This window comes from Lissotriton helveticus, chromosome 12 (genome assembly GCF_964261635.1).
Source record: "Lissotriton helveticus chromosome 12, aLisHel1.1, whole genome shotgun sequence".
NCBI classification, from domain to species: domain Eukaryota; kingdom Metazoa; phylum Chordata; class Amphibia; order Caudata; family Salamandridae; genus Lissotriton; species Lissotriton helveticus.
Genome location: NC_136073.1, coordinates 434,876,637 through 434,895,714, shown reverse-complemented (window position 1 = coordinate 434,895,714; position 19,078 = coordinate 434,876,637).

Here is a 19,078-nt window from a genome sequence, read left to right as displayed (position 1 = left end):
ACTCAGCAAAATAGGTCTCCCTTTCACAAAGTTGAAAGTCAGAGTGAGAAAAAAGGTGGGGGCTTTCATCATTTTGGAAAAAAAATAGTTCTAAACCAATGAAAAGTGTTATTTTTAGGTCACATGACCTAGCCTTACATCATTAGGAAACCAAAAGTGAAATGAACCAATGAAAAGTTTTATTAACAAGTCACATGACCTGTTACGCTTATGTTACGCGCTGCGGGACGCGCCCCGGATCGCTTCCGGGGAGCTGCGCTTCGCGCCTCGGTTCGCGCTCCGGAGCACTTCCGGGTGCGCTAACGCGGCGCGTCATAAGACGCATTACGCGGCAACGCGATACGTCGTGCTTTCGCGACGCGCCCCGGATCGCTTCCGGGGAGCTGCGCTTCGCGTCTCGGTTCGCGTACCGGAGCACTTCCGGGTGCGCTAACGCGGCACGTCATAAGACGCATTACGCGACAACGTGATACGTCGCGCTTCCGCGACGCGTCACGATGTTGATTTCTAACGCGGCAGTTGCGCAAACGGAACGTTTACCGGTTCGCGGACCGGGTCGCGGCACCAAATTGAGCTAACGGGAAGCTTCCCGGTTCGCGAACCGGGAGCGAACAAAAAAAATAATAATAAAAAAAATTATTAATAAACATATAAAATATATTTTTTGATTTAAAGAAGAATACATTTTACAGCTATAGATATTAGCTTTTAAAAAAACAATGAAATTCACTGAAAAAACCATAGGTTATAGACCATATATAGTTAGGAATTAGCATTTACAAAACCTTGAAAATTCACTGAAAAAACCATAGGTTATAGACCATATATAGTTAGGAATTAGCATTTAAAAAACCTTTTTTTGCTCACACAAAACCATTGAAATTCCATATATAGTTAGTTGCACTAACTATATATCGCGCACCCGCAATCCACTGCTGATCATGTCACATATTACATCATTCATGACATGGTCAGTGACATCACTAATGACATCACTGATGACATCTCAAATGACATCACTGATGACATCACTGATGACATCTCAAATGACATCACTGATGACATCACTGATGACATCTCAAATGACATCACTGATGACATCACTGATGACATCTCATTTGACATTACTGATCACATCACTGATGACATCATTCATGTGATAATACGATGAACCTCTTCAGACTCTAATATAACCTTAGATACACTCAGTGTAAACAGACACTCACAGACTGTCACTCATCCATGGAGTTACTCACACACTTAGTCAGTCATGCAAAGAATCAATCACACCTCCATTTCCTCAACTATACAGTTATACACACCTTACTTATTCAAACATATACTAACACATATTTACTCTCTTTTACAATGCCTGATACAAGTTCACAATGATCAATACAGCCACTCACACATTCACTGGCTCTTATGCACAGTTATTTATATATGTCAACTGTCACATGTACTGTGTTTTACATATGTACTTACTTTGACATGTAGCACTGAGATATCCATTCACTCACCAATGCACTCAGTCAACCGCCCATACAGGTGTTTCCACATGCACTTTTGAACCCATACATCTAGTGAATCAACTGCTCACACATCTATGCACAGAGTCATACACCTCCCAGCCACCCACACACACACACTCAGTCTCCCATACAAATACTTGGGCAACCAATCAATAACCCATATACTTACTCATATAGCTACTGATCAACACATGCAGCAGTTTACAGAACAACAGACATAATGATGCACAAATTAAGACAGTTTAGTCACTAACTCATGCACTCAGTGACACACATTTATTCACTCACTCATACAGTCAATCATGCACCTACTAAATCCTTCATCCAGACACTTATACATCCACTCATTCTTCAATATGTAAGACATATTTTAACTTTACAGAAACATACAGTCACTGGATGTTGTCATCAGTGATGTCATCAGTGATGTCATTTGAGATGTCATCAGTGATGTCATTAGTGATGTCACTGACCATGTCATGAATGATGTAATATGTGACATGATCAGCAGTGGATTGCGGGTGCGCGATATATAGTTAGTGCAACTAACTATATATGGAATTTCAATGGTTTTGTGTGAGTAAAAAAAGGTTTTTTAAATGCTAATTCCTAACTATATATGGTCTATAACCTATGGTTTTTTCAGTGAATTTTCAAGGGTTTGTAAATGCTAATTCCTAACTATATATGGTCTATAACCTATGGATTTTTCAGTGAATATATATATATATATATATATATATATATATATATATATATATATATATATATATATATATATATATATATAAAATCCAAGACTGAGAAATGCTGAAACAGTAGACACTCCTAGGGCTCTAGGAGAAGAACTGGCAGTTGAGGATATGAATCTGATGATGGAATTAAGAGAGATAGACTCTGAGAGCACAATGGAAACAAATGGAGATGATATAGAAGCTGTGGCAAGAGAACAGGTTATCAATATTTTTGATGATGCACCAACAAATTTCAGATTTACCTCCTGGTTTACACTAGCAACGGCGAGAGATGTGACTGATATTTTTAGTGATTTAGTCACTAATGTATTGAAAAATTTGGATATACAGAATGTTGATAAGGAAGAAAATAAATCAAAATTGCAAAAACAAAAAACTTTTTGGGCATTAATTAAAAAACTATCCGAAAATTATAATTGTATTGTCCGCAATGCAGACAAAGGAGGAAACGTAGTCCTCTGGGATTGACAAAAATATTTGACTGAGGCATATAAGCAAATAAACAACAAAAACTGCTATAAAAGAATTGCTGAGAAAGAAATGATAAACAGCTTTATGGAGTTCAATGTTGAGTTCAAGCAGTGGTAGGATCAAGGCCTCTTAAGCCACGATGAGTTTAAGTTTTTAAGAAGTGAGAAACCAGTCACTCCAGTATTCTACCTAATTCCAAAATTCACAAAGATTTGGTAAATCCTCCGGGACACCCAATAATTTCAGCAATAGGAAGCGCCCAGGAAACATACATCCACATATGTAGATTCATTCCTTAATCCTCTAGTCAAAATATTGCCCTCTTACATCCAGGATACAGGGGATTTTCTATGGATGATCTATGCTCTCCCGTGGGAACATGATTATCTATTAGTCACCATAGATGTGTCAACGCTGTATACCAGCATTAGGCACAAATATGGATTGAGAGCAGCAAAACACTTCTTAGGGATAAGACCTATTAGATTATGGTCACATACACAAATGATTTTACGCGTGATTGAGACATGTCTATGCAGTAATTATTTCCTCTTCAATGGCAAGCTATTCCACCAGATCTGTGGTACTGCATTGGGCACCTGTTTCGCCCCTAGCTATGCTACTTTGCATATTGGCTGGTGGGAGGAGCAGGTGGTCCAGACACAGTACCAGGAGGAATGGGAAGAACAAATTATGCACTGGAGTCGATTTATCGATGATTTGTTTTTAGTGTGGAAAGACACTGAAGATGAGGTAAAAAGCTTCATCTGTAAACTATAGAATAATGACTTGAATCTAAGTTTCACCAGTGAAATAAATAAAACAGAAGTTAACTTCCTAGACTTAACTGTGTACATCAATAATGGAAGAATAGAAACTAAGCAGTTTAGAAAAACCACTTCGGGTAACACTCTATTGGATGCAAAAATCTTTCATCCAACAAATCTTAAACGAAGCATCCCCTACGGAGAGTGTCTTCGTGCAAAGCACAATTGTAGTGATGAGGGGGAAATGAAAAAAGAGCTAAACACCCTCAAACGAAGATTCAGAAGTAGGGGGTACCCCAACAAATGGGTAGAGACAGCAATTGACAGAGTGTCAAAAAAGAAAAGAGAGCAAATACTGTTTAATAAAGAGACAAAACCAGTAAAAGAGACAACAAATCAATGTAGGTTTATAACAAAGTTCAGCAAGCAGCAAGATACAGTAAGGGGCATTCTGAATAAACACTGGTATATAAGCAAAAATGATCCCATCCTTGGTAAAGTAGTCTCCCGCAGACCACAAAAAACATTTAGGAGAGCTAGGTCATTCAAGTAGGCTTTAGTGAGTAATATTATGAAAAAAAACACAACCAAAGAGTACTTGGCTGACTAGACGCAAATGTTTTGTAAAATGCAGTAAATGCAAGGCCTGTACTCATGGAGTCAACATGGAGAAATATAAACCAGGACTTACCAGGAATATGAAGAAGATCAAAGGCAAATATACCTGTAAGATGAGTTTTGCTGCCTACGTCCTGCAATGCCTGTGTGACTTGCGATACGTAGGCAGCACTATATTGAAGTCCATAAGAGAGACCTACAGCATCTGAGGGCTATTAAAAGTGGGGACCGAACATATCCGGTAGCCCATCATTTTGAAAAATTCCATACCAAAGACTCCAAAGGGTTGGCCTATTTTGTGATTGATGCAGTTGACAATGACCCGAGAGGGGGAAACAGAGAGAAGAAACTGAGGAGGTTGGAATCTCGATATATTATAGAACTGCCAGGGGGTTTGAACATTGAAGAAGATTTGCACACACATTTATGAATTCAGTAAACGTAGAGAAGTGCCAATGTATTAAGAAACAGTAAAGAATAATTTTAAAGATTTTTGTAGAAGTTTTACAGACAGAATTGGTAAAGACTTCATAAGGGAGAGTTCCATAGACAGTGTCATGTTGTATGAACACATGCCCACTGGGGCTTAATGAAAGAAACATTATATCAAATTGAAAAGCCATATAATCGTGGGGTGTTAATTGTATATAAATGAATTATATTAGTAATTCTGTATAAATATTGGTATCTCATGAGCCCACTTGGGCAAAATCCCACACTAGTAAATTGCAATAGTGAGATGTCAATTTATCGATAAAATTAGTTAATGTAAAATCGGCGCTGCTTAATTAATTTGTGACTTAAACAGAGCATGAATTTAACAATCACTTGGTTGTTTTGTAATGTTTCTGTATAGTATGTTCATGGTATATGAAACCTGTAGTTCTGAACTACTAGTCTGTCTTCAATGTCACTTGTTTGTAGTTTGTAAAATGTCACATGTTAACACGGCAATTTATAAAATGTCAGCGTTCTATAGTCAATTACTAATATAATTAATTTATATACAATTAACACCCCACAATTATATGTCTTTTCTTTTTCATATAATGTTTCTTTCATTAAGCCCCAGTGGGCATATGTGCAATCCTGCCAACCCTGTTGCAAGACATTTTTCTGAATTACATCATAGCGATAGGGGTAAACTGCAGTATTTTGGATTGGATTCTGTCCCTAATAACATCAGGGTACATAATTGATTTGATGACCAAATCCCCAACAGGTTTGAATAGTGGGGAAGAGTTGGTGGTGCACCTGGGGAAATAACTGCCTCTCCTGAGCATCCAATTGAATCTTGGCTGCTCATGTCTGTTTTCCATGTGGGCAATAGATTACGACTGTGATTATAAACTTTTGAGCATTAATGATTGATTTTTGCTTGTTGAACTCTGTATTTTTCATTTTGGATTTTCTGATTTATCAGGATCATGCTACAGTACTTATATCTCAGTGCATGCAATGTTTTTACCCCTCTTTCTCCTTTGGAGTATTTGGACCAATGAATTTGATTAACTCTATAGAAGTAGGAGGGATTGCCTAATAGCTGCCGATCCTTGACTGTTGAAATTGTTTTCTATAGGAATGTTATGCAGTAGTGTTATTCGAAAGGGGACACTCGCCGATGCACGGCTATATTTTAACATTGACTCCACGTTTTGAGGTATATAGAATGCCTTATTGTCATTGCTAATTATAAACGGCTGCTTTAGAGCATTGGAGAATGTAATGAACGTTGAGAACTATTAAAAACATTCTCTGTGGAAATGTCATTCCCTACAGATATGCAATGTAGGGATACAAGCCGATCCATGGCGAAATTATCAAGGAACCACCTTTTGAGAACTTTTTTAGTTAATCCATGAACATGTTAATACATTAAGGGCTGTACGCGATGATAGACGCGACCGAATTTCAAGATGGCGCTCAGTGTTCTCTATAGTGGTTTTGTCTCCTTTTGATTTCCATGCATACGAAAAAACTTTATTAACATGCCGATCTATGTGGTGTCATCAACACCGACGAAGGCTTGTAGCCTAAATGCGTCTGTTGAATGATTAAAGAAAAGTTTGCAACGTCCCCCTTGTGAGTGCGGTAATTCTTGTGTATATTTAAGAATTAGTTTCAAAAAGGGGGTGGTGATGGACAGAGTATCTGAGTTAATCAGAACACTCCTACCCAGTCAACAGATCAGAGCTTGATCCATCACCGTTTTTTAGCTCACTGCACCATCCCAGTTCAGAACCTGGCTATATGCAAATTAGTCTGTCCCTGGCCCAGTGCATCATGGGAACAGGGCAGACCAAACTACCAAGCCAATTCTTCACTGGAAAGGAAACAAGCTTCCGGGGACCGGTTTCTGGCATTACAGCCGTCTTCGGCCCGGCTTGCTTGAATCCTGATGGCGCAGTGAGCAAGGGACTCATGTCTGAGCATACCCTTCCACACTTATGGTGGCCAAAATAATTTCAAAAAGGGGGTGGTGATGGACAGAGTATCTGAGTTAATCAGAACACTCCTACCCAGTCAACAGATCAGAGCTTGATCCATCACCGTTTTTTAGCTCACTGCACCATCCCAGTTCAGAACCTGGCTATATGCAAATTAGTCTGTCCCTGGCCCAGTGCATCATGGGAACAGGGCAGACCAAACTACCAAGCCAATTCTTCACTGGAAAGGAAACAAGCTTCCGGGGACCGGTTTCTGGCATTACAGCCATCTTCGGCCCGGCTTGCTTGAATCCTGATGGTGCAGTGAGCAAGGGACTCATGTCTGAGCATACCCTTCCACACTCATGGTGGCCAAAATAATTTCAAAAAGGGGGTGGTGATGGACACCCCCTTTTGAATCATTTTGGCCGCCACAAGTGTGGAAGGGTATGCTCAGATGTGAGTCCCTTGCTCACTGCACCATCAGGATTCAAGCAAGCCGGGCCGAAGACGGCTGTAATGCCAGAAACCGGTCCCCGGAAGCTTGTTTCCTTTCCAGTGAAGAATTGGCTTGGTAGTTTGGTCTGCCCTGTTCCCATGATGCACTGGGCCAGGGACAGACTAATTTGCATGTAGCCAGGTTCTGAACTGGGATGGTGCAGTGAGCTATAAAACGGTGATGGATCAAGCCCTGATCTTTTGACTGGGTAGGAGTGTTTTGCCTAATTCAGATACTCTGTCCATCACCACCCCCTTTTGAATCATTTTGGCCACCACAAGTGTGGAAGGGTATGCTCAGATGTGAGTCCCTTGCTCACTGCACCATCAGGATTCAAGCAAGCCGGGCCGAAGACGGCTGTAATGCCAGAAACCGGTCCCCGGAAGCTTGTTTCCTTTCCAGTGAAGAATTGGCTTGGTAGTTTGGTCTGCCCTGTTCCCATGATGCACTGGGCCAGGGACAGACTAATTTGCATGTAGCCAGGTTCTGAACTGGGATGGTGCAGTGAGCTAAAAAACGGTGATGGATCAAGCCCTGATCTTTTGACTGGGTAGGAGTGTTCTGCTTAATTCAGATACTCTGTCCATCACCACCCCCTTTTGAATTATTTAAGAATTAGAGCCTTATGTTGAGCGGTTGTCCACTACCACGAAACCGCACCCGTCTGTGAGTGAGCCGTGAGTAATAGCGGAGGAGAAGCGCCAATATATACATATATATATACATACATATATACATATATTTATAGATTGTCACAATCCTGAAATGCCCGGAATTCCCAACAATCAGGTACGGACCACAGCTTTTCTTCAAAAGTAAGGTGAGGTTTTTATTGCATAATTCTTAGCGTTCTCGTTAAATGGCAAGTGCCCAGCATGACGCGTTTCGACGGTGGAACACTGTCTTGCTCACATGACGTGCCAAGGGCCAATCAGCAATAAATAGTGTCTAAAACATTGAAAAAAACTAGTGTCAATTGCCCGCCTTTTCCGTATTCATGGAGATAAAAAACATACTTTAACCTTCAAATTTCATACAATGTAAATCAGTAAAATAAATATATGATCAGACAGTAATATACATATATAAATAGAATAAATTTAAAAAAACAAGTGAGCTGTAAAGTGCAAGTGCCTTAAAAATATATAATATAATCCACTCCTGATACGTCACCAGTTATTTAAAAACTCATAACTGTAAACTGTCTCAGAGGTAAAACCATGAGATACTTTTTCACTGGTATTTCCTCTACCTGTTAACATAAAGTGCAAGTGCAACTTTACTGACAAAAGCCATCAAATTCAGTGCAAATTACTAATATGTCCATAGATACTCTATTGTCATCATTTCTCCAACATATTTGGCCAGTGCTAAAAAATAAAAAATGTCACATCATATAAGACGGTCCTTAATCACATAAATAGAGAAATCTATACATTGAGACCCCAAATTATCAAACAACCATTCTATTTACTGCTACGCCCATAAAAACCCTGGCATCAGCCACATAAAAGACTGGTAAAACCAACAGCTAAAACCCGGTTACCCAGATAAAACCCTTAGTAAAACCCGAACTAGGCTAAAACCATGGGTTAAATGTGGTGCAATAAAATAATTGTAGTACAGGCTAAAATTACAGACGTAACCCAGGAGTACGTACAAAGTGTGATTTATAGATAATGATGTAATTCTTCTCCAGTGTTGAGACCATTTGGTATCATAGTATCAAGTATAAGATATAGTGAGATTCTAGCTGCCTGGGTTTTTTCTCCCTATTGCCACCCCTCAATGACCTAGGCACTGTATCAATCACATAGTACTGCAGTTCTTTAAGATCATTATTGTGTACATGTTTAAAGTGCCTAGCCACTGGGTAACTGGGATCAGAGTTTACTATTGCTCTTGAAGTTTTGTACTTCCTATATATCTTAGCTTACATGAACACTCTAATACGTAGACTGCAAATTCAGTGCGGCATGTAGCTAACTTGGTGATTTTCATGGGTTCGGGGTCAAACGCAGTTGTTATCTTATTCGTGTTTTTCCCAAACTTACATGCTCTGCCTGAGCTGCATTTAAAAAATCCTACTCTATTTGAAAGCCAATTAGATGTACCTACAACCTCAGGACTTGTCTTCACCAGTGCATCCCTCATAGAGGGAGCACTTCTAAAAGTGATCATAGGACGTTCTGGCACCAATTGTGACATAGTCAAATCAGTTTTAATAATGGGCCAGTTTTTATATATGATCTTCCTTAGTTGTTTCTCTTGTTTGATTTAGGATGTTGTGAGCCTCACCATATTTTCTTGTTTAGATTGGTCTCTTTTGATCACTCTGGAAATGTCTTTACTAGTAGTACTGGCTATCCCACTTTCCTCACTTAGGTTATTTGCTTTGGTGATGGCCATCTTCAAATCTCTCTCATTGTATCCAGGATTCCTGAATCTCTGAAACGCCTCATTCTGGCAGATTGTGAGATCACCTTCAGTGTTACAAATTCACCTTATCCTTAAAAACTCCCCATAGGGGATGTTTTAATTAAGTGATTAGGGTAGGAGCTACTTGCATGTAGCACTGCATTGCCTGCAGTGCTCTTTCTATGCAATTTAGTGTGAATAGCATTTTCATGAATATAAATCTCAACATCTAGAAATTGTACTCTTTCCACACTTGCCTCTGCTGTAAATCTTAGACTCAATTCATTGTTACTAATCTCTGTAACAAAATCATATGCGGATTCAATAGACTCCTCCCCAAATAACACACACATCATCGATAAAACGCCACCACTGACATGTGCATCAAACAGTTTCCTGTGGGTGGTTTTGAGGACGCGCTCCTCCCATCAGCCAACGTGAAGACATGCATAGCTGGGAGAAAAGCATGCCCCCATTGCCACCCCACGTAGCTGTTGATGCACTTCTTTGTTGAAAATAAAATAGTTATTGTTCAGGCATAAACTGATCATACTTAAAAGCATATTGTTGTGCTGATAGTATTTGCAATCCTGTTTAGATGAAAAATGCTTAATCGCTGCTATACCATCAGTATGTTGTATGCTGGTATAGAGTGAATTTATGTCCATAACCAGTAAGACATATTCTTGTTTCCACTCTATTGTCTGTATTTTTGATAGGAAATGCCCAGTGTCTCTTATGAATGATGGCAACACCTCGAAATAATCATGAAGGAAGTAGTCGACGTATTTGGACATAGGTTCCAATAATCCTTTTTGTGTCAATATTATGGGCCTTACCGGTACTGGAGTTATGTTCTTGTGCACCTTAGGAATAAAATACAGTACTGGTATAGTAGGGTAGTCATTTAAAAAAAAAATCCTTTTTGTTGAGGAGACCCATTCTTTTCCATTGGGAAAGTTCTTTGAAAACAGATTCCTTGATGCATTTAAGATCACTAAATGCAGCTTTCCTATGGCACTCTGGATCTCCTAGGTGTTTTTCCGCTTTCTGCATATATTAATTGCGAGGCCAGAGTACTATATTGCCCCCTTTATCAGACTTATTTATGATGATGCCATCATTTCTTTGTACTTTTTCGCATAAGGGTAGAATATTGTCTTTCTTTGTTCTTCGTTGTTTTTCTTTCTGCAGTACAGTTCTATTCAGTTGTTCCGCAACTTGATCACTAAAGACATAAAGACTGATGATGGTCGAAAGGGGGTTGGATCATTTAATTGTACTGCATACCTATATCAGACAAATCTTGTTGTGAAGACTCAGTGGTGATATCATCTTCTCGTGCTAATGCATGCGTTGATCTTAGTAGGGGGAGATCTGAAACGTGTACACATTCCTCCTCTGTCATACTCGATCTACTTATATTTGCAGTTTCATTGACTTTGTTGAGTTTAAAATGTGTAATGAGTTTCGATTTCCAGATGAATTTAAACACATCTACACGTGATATACATATATATATATATAGATATATAGATGTAGATATATATAATGATATATATATATATATATTTTTATATATTTATATATAGATATATTCATATATATATTCACTGAAAGAACAAAGGTTACAGGGTTGATGTAGTTATGCAGACATTTCTCTCTTACAAAACCAGTGAAATTCAGCAGCTATAGTTAGCTGAGATAACTATAACTTGTGCCCCCAAAATGCTCACATATTAAATCACTCATGATATGTTCACTGGCATCACTGGTGACATCTCAAATTACACCCCTGATTACATCATCCCGTGACTGCGAGTGTTTTCAAAATGTTTATGAGTGTTAACTATATATACCAAGGTGTATTGATTAATCATTGGGTGTATGAGTGCCTGTATGGATTATTGAGTTGGCGTGTGACTGACTGTATAAGTGAGTGATTAGGTGTCTCACTGAATGTATGGGTGAGTGAGTAGGTTTTGAAAATGTCTCTATCATTCTGTCAGATGGTGTCTAAGTGGCTGTATGGGTTGGTGAGTGGGTACGTGAGTGGATGTATGGGTGATTAATTGGTTATCTGAATACCTGTATAGGTGTATGAATGTCTATGTGGGTGGGTGAGAGGGTGTGTAACTACCTGCATGGATGAGTGGGTGGGTGAGTCAGTGGCTGTATGGGTTAGTGAGTGCATAAGTGAGGTGTTGTATAGGTGACTGAGTGTGTGTATGGCTGTATCTGTGAGTGAATGGATGTATCAGTGGTATATAGGTGAGTAACTGGATATGTGAAATGTAGTATAGGTGAGGAGTGTATGAGCTACTGTATGTATGAGTAAGGGATTGAGATAATGGCTGCATGTGTGGGTATGTACTTGTGCCAGTGTCTGTTTAGGTGAGTGAGTATTTGTTAGTATCACCTATACAGTTATACACACACCCAGTGGGTGGGTGTGTAACTGTACAGGTGAGTAAATGGCTGTGTGTTTATATGTGAGTGGGTAGGTGTGTGAGTAGCTCTATGAGTGACTGACAGTGTGTGAGTGGCTGTGTGGATATATGAGTGGATATATCAGTGGCTGTATTAGTGAGTGAGTTGGTGTATGAGTAGCTATATGGGTGACTGAGTGGATATGTGGGTAGACCTATGAATCAGTCAGTGGGTGTGTAAGTAATGGATAAGTTACGTTGAGTAAGTTAAAATACTTATATAGCACATGGCTGCCCCAGCATCGAGGTGTCCCAGCGCTGTAGCAGAGCCCTGAGTGAGGTGGCACGCAGAAAAATTAGCAGTAGGAGAAAAGCCAGGTTTTAACCAGCCTTCTTAAGGTTAGGTGGTTGGGAATGCAACGGATATGAAGAGGAAGGGAGTTCCATAAAGCGGGAGCCAACTGCTTAAAAGATCTGCCACCGGATCTAACTCTCCGTATTCGTGGGATTCTAGCAAGGAGCAAATCTGCCGAGGTACATAGTAGGAGCTGGTATGGGTTTGTCAATGGTTTTGAGAATGTTAGTGTGGAATTTTGAGTGGGTGTATGAAAGGTTATATGGGGGTTTGAGTGGGCACATCAGAGATTCCGTGGATGATGTTATCAGTGATGTTATTTGAAATATCTTCAGTGATGCCACTGACCATGCTGTGAGTAATGTAATATATGAGGTAACAATCATTGCATTGCGGGTGCGCGTGTTATAGTTAGCTCAGCTAGCTATAACTGCTGAATTTCACTGGGTTTTTTTAAATGCTAATTCGCAACCATAACATCCCTGTAACCTTTGGGTTTTTAAGTAAATTTCTATCATAGTAGTCGCGTTTGCAGAGTGGTGGAGAAAGGGGGTAGCGCCTCCGACCAGCTCTCAGGAATTCTGCCATTGGACTTAAGGAGGTACCAGGAGTAATGTGGATTTCCTCCCCCAACTAGTTGTACACCAGGAGCTGCTTTCGCAGAGTGGTGGACAAAGGGAGTGTAGACTCCAAAGACCTCTTAGGAATTCCGCTGTGTGGGATTTACTGGAGGTAACAGGAGGGGTAGTTGGCCCCAAGAGGCACAGTCCTCCACAGAGGGAACAGTCTTTGCTGTAGTATATACCAGAACACAGGGTACACCCTCACTAGCTGTTTTGCCAGAGATGCCTAAACAGATCCAAAATTAGTATGGAGCAGCACATGTCTTGGACTTGGCGATGAAACTGTTGGCCAGTGTTGTCACAGTGTCCGCCATCATTTTGAGTAACATTAAAGGGGAAGCAACAGTGTTGGCGGTACTCCAACGACTCACTAACTAGTCTCTGAGAGAACAGGAGCCCAAGTTACTTAAATATTTTGAGGAAACATATGCAACAAAAGGCCAAGATCATTTGGGAACCAGACCTAGTACACCACAAATTAAGAGTAATTCTGAAAAAGATAACTCAAAGAAAGTGCCTGAATCTTCTAATAAGAAGTGGGATAATACTAAACATAAAGAAAAGACTAAGTCACGGAGCGGATATACTCAACAGGAGGCCACCAAAAAGCCCTTCAATCTGCATAATTGCGACAATATTCAGACACTTGACAGGTATCAGGATACTGATACACGTTCATCTCATTCCTTTCAGGATTCACCTGAAAAGTGCTCTATGAGAGGAAAGTGGTCATAGCGCAGTTCAGAGGAGTATGCAAAAATGAAGAAGGACTCACAACACTCTTCTGACTACATTATTAAAAAGAAAGATAAACCTAAACAGTCTAAACCTCAATTTAGAAGAGGGAGGTTGGCATTAAAGTCAAGCATGCCACAAATATTGAGGGCACTGCTTCTGAGCAAGGAGTGGTCTCTGACCATGCTGCACAACGCTGCAGAACCTGATGAATTGTCTGGTGGCAGTAGAATTGAGTGACTATGTCCAGGTGTAAACACCGGACACAGGAGTGAGTGTCTCGCATCGATTACATGAGAGGCAACTCCAATTGGAGGGGGACATATCTAGGTACAATAATGTTTTCTTTTGGGAGAATTTATCATTCTGCTATGATATTCGCTTGGCCAAAAATGATTGTCCACCTGAATTCATGATGGATTGCCCAGAGGGAGAAACTGTAATTTTACCTGCTTTTTCCGACCTCGTCCCAGAGACAGTAAAACATTCATACTCCAAGGAGTGGGGTTTAATGCTAGCTTTTGTGTTTTACCTCAACCATGTGGAGCTGGATTATGGTTCCCCTAATCATGTCATACCACTGAGGTTGACCCACAGTCTCAAAGACAATATCCAATTGCACATGAGGCAAAAAACAAATTAGAGAGATACTCACACAACTTGAATACCACGGTGTAATAGAAAGTTGCACCTCCCCTATAAATAATCCTTTGTTTTCAATAATGAAGCCTGACTATTCATGTAATCTAGCATTAGATTAAACACACCTGAACATAGCTACATGTACATTTTCTGTACAAAACGTGCATACCATGACACTAATGAATAATAGTGCAAAAGAAATACAAAACAACTCTAGACATCTCAAGTGTATTTTTCTGCCAAAAGGTAGCACCTGCAAGCAGATATTTGACTGTATTTAGCATGCTAGGTTATCAAAAACAGGTCTGCTGTTTGCTTCAAGGGTATAAGAACAGCCCTGGGTTGTTTTCACCCAGGTTATAGAATTTCTGCAAGAATATAATGAACAAGCATTGTCCTATGTCAATGATATCTGTCTGATGGATGATGACCTTTCAAATCACTTGGCAAGAGTGGATTGCATAGTATTGGGATCTGCTCACATATGCCACAAATTTAAATAAAAAAATAAATAAAAAATAGTTCACCTGTTTTACTTGTACGAAATAAGATGTCAAGCAAAGGTAAAAGCCTAGCAACACTTATTCTTGAGAAGTGTGCGCTTCTAACCCCCCTAAACACCTTAAAGAAACTCAAATCGATATTGGGTTTCCTGGATTTTGGCAGAACTTACCTTTCAGATTACGCAGAGCTGGTAAAACCGCTCTGCGACCTGATACGTCCAGACTTTTCAAGCACATATCGGATAACTGAACACACACAATTCTTACATTCTATACATGTTGACATGCTAGCTTCAACACACATCAACACACACTCCCAGGGGTACCCAGGGGAAGGAACTAGAGGCTATTGAGTCTCAAGGGTGAACTGGCTTCAATCTGGCTTCCATCCTACCATATGCACACAAATTGAGCTACCCACAAATTGTATTCAGTTATGTTACTGTGTCCCTCTCAGCACTGCTCAGTAGGGGCGCTAGACATACACAAAAATGTAACAGGCTGTCCTCACACACCACCAGATGTCATACTTCATCAAAGGACAACCCTGGATCTCCAAAAAGCCAATTTGATGGAAAGCGGGCCTACACCTGAAGACAGGGAGGCACATTGGTTTTTCATTCACTGTTTACACAGGCCCAGTCTAAATTACAAGTGCCTCCCTGCCTTCAAATGTAGGCCCCCTCTCCATCAAACCGGGTTTTTGGAGAGTGAGGGTTGTCCTGTGAAGATGCATTACACCTGGTGGTGTGTTAGGACAACCTGTTAAATTGTTGTTTATGTCCAGCACTCATACTGAGCAGCACTGAGAGGGACACTGTCACATAACTGAATACAATTCTAGAGTAGCTCAATTTGTGTGGATATAGCTTCAACACACACACACAGGTGTAAACATAACAAATGATTCATATCATTGTGTGTGCATCAGGATATACCTATGTTACATTCAAATAAGGAGACACTATACCCATTACATATCATTTGCATTTACACAACAATGTTGAGATAAGTTTTGCACCAAAAGAAAGGATTCTGATTGTGGTACAGACAGCTGTATTGAGATGAAGAACTTTAGCTCAGGGGAAATGCATTATTGTCGTGACTCCGGTTCCAGCCCATGAGGCTTGTCACACAGGTCAGTGTTCCTAATGCTAGGATTTTACAATAGTCCTGAGCAGAACCCATGTTTCACTCCACGGAATTCCACAAAGTTTCTGAAAAACTCGACCTATTTTCACAGAGTTCCGCAGGAGGGCAGAGTATTGTTCACCCCCCCCCACTCCCCTCTCTGCTTGTAAAGCAGACATGGGCCTCTGTTTCAGCAAATTCGATTCTGTATTTCACTTGCAGCACTTGGCAAGAGGTTCTAATTATTGTTAGAATCCTAATTAGCATTTAGTCTTACATTACAACAACTGCAGGCAAATGTTGCCCAATCTCTAACACACAGTATGCAATCAAGCTGCTGTGCAATGTGGGCAGAATGAATACTTCCACACCGCAAATGGCATATCCCCATTCTCCTGCTGGGTGTGTTTCCTCATTTGTCACTCCTTCCTGATTGTTCTCATCAAGAGCAATTCACCAGGTTCTAAACAGCCCCCCTTCCCATCAATAAAACACACACAGATCTGAGCACTGAAAATTAATGATCCGCAATTTAAAAAATTGCTTTTTGGCATCATTATGCCACAGACCTGTGTGGTAAATGGGTAAACAGGCTGCCTGCAACAAAAAGTTATTGAACAAAACAAATGCCAGTACTGAGCTCAACTCCTGGAAATCCTTTTCAGAAAACTTTATGAATAAAACATAATAGTCTGCTTTTTAAATTCCACCATCCAATGGTTTATTCAACTTTTTTTGCCTTCATTAATTTTGCAAAAAACATGATTTTTTGTGCATAGAAATACATAGAAAACACTTGAAACAGACTATATACAAAAAATATACATTTCAATTCAAACTTTCCTCAATCAACACACTGACACAACATGCCTCTTCACACAATTTGGCCAAAACATACAATCCTCAATCATACATCAAACAGCCATCCCACATGAATGTCCCAATGTCAACACAAAAAGAGAGTAAAAGATATTTTCAAATACACCAATTTCCTTAGGTTTGTGTATATTACAAAGTGATCAAAATCGAAAATTTGACCTCCTATTTACAAAATGATTCTATGTGACCTGGGACCAGGTCGACGCGTTTCGAATCCGAGAATTAATGGGGTTCTCCTCAGGACCAACAGACACTACAGAAAAAACAAGCATTAGAAATGCAATCGGGCTCGGATTTATTTGAGTTTGAGCTAATGGCATTATAAATGCCAATGTATTATTGCTATGTGTTATGGAGTGTGTTCATGTGGTGTGTACTGCCAGTGATCTCCTTGTGAGTGTGAGAATATTGCACCGTTACTGCCTGTGATGTCCTGCTTGTGAGTGTGAGAAGCTTGCACCTCTGCTGCCTGTGGTCTCCTTGTGAGTGTAAGAAGCTTGCACTGCTGCTGCCTGTGATGTCGTTCTTGTGAGTGGGAGAAGATTGCACCTCAGCTGCCTGTGGTCTCCTTGTGAGTGTAAGAAGCTTGCACAGCTGCTGCCTGTGATGTCCTACTCACTACTCTACTCTACTCACTACTCTACTCACTACTCTACTCACTACTCTGCACTCACTACTCACTACTCTACTCACTACTCTACTCACTACTCACTACTCTACTCACTACTCTGCACTGACTACTCACTACTCTACTCACTACTCTACTCACTACTCACTACTCTGCACTCACTACTCACTACTCTACTCACTACTCACTACTCTACTCACTACTCTACTCACTACTCACTACTCTACTCACTACTCACTACTCTGCACTCACTACTCTACTCACTACTCACTACTCTACTCACTACTTTCTACTCACTACTCTACTCACTACTCTACTCACTACTCACTACTCACTTCTCTACTCACTACTCTGCACTCACTACTTTACTCACTACTCTACTCTACTCACCTCACTACTCTACTCACTACTCTACTCACTACTCACTACTCTACTCACTACTCACTGCTCTACTCACTACTCTACTCACTACTCACTACTCTACTCACTACTCACTACTCTGCACTCACTACTCACTACTCTACTCACTACTCTACTCACTACTCACTACTCTGCACTCACTACTCACTACTCTACTCACTACTCTACTCACTACTCTACTCACTACTCACTACTCTACTCACTACTCACTACTCTGCACTCACTACTCACCTCACTACTCTACTCACTACTCACTACTCTACTCTACTCACTACTCACTACTCTACTCTACTCACTACTCTGCACTCACTACTCACTACTCTACTCACTACTCTACTCACTACTCACTACTCTACTCACTACTCACTACTCTGCACTCACTACTCACTACTCTACTCACTACACTCTGCACTCACTACTCACTACTCTACTCACTACTCTACTCACTACTCTACTCACTACTCACTACTCACTACTCTACTCACTACTCTACTCACTACTCACTACTCACTACTCTACTCACTACTCACTACTCTACTCACTACTCACTACTCTACTCACTACTCATTACTCACTACTCTGCACTCACTACTCTCTACTCTACTCACTACTCACTACTCTACTCACTACTCTACTCACTACTCACTACTCTGCACTCACTACTCACTACTCTACTCACTACTCTACTCACTACTCACTACTCTACTCACTACTCTACTCACTACTCTACTCACTACTCACTACTCTACTCACTACTCACTACTCACTACTCACTACTCTACTCACTACTCTACTCACTACTCACTACTCTACTCACTACTCACTACTCACTACTCACTACTCTGCACTCACTACTCTGCTCACTACTCACTACTCTACTCACTACTCACTACTCTCCACTCACTACTCTACTCACTACTCACTACTCTACTCACTACTTTCTACTCACTACTCTACTCACTACTCACTACTCTACTCACTACTCACTACTCTACTCACTACTCTGCACTCACTACTTTACTCACTACTCTACTCACTACTCTGCAGTCACTACTCACTACTCTACTCACTACTCACTACTCTACTCACTACTCTGCACTCACTACTCTACTCACTACTCTACTCACTACTCTGCACTCACTACTCTACTCACTACTCACTACTCTACTCACTACTCTACTCACTACTCACTACTCTGCACACTCAATCTGCACTCACTACTCACTACTCTGCACACTCACTCTGCA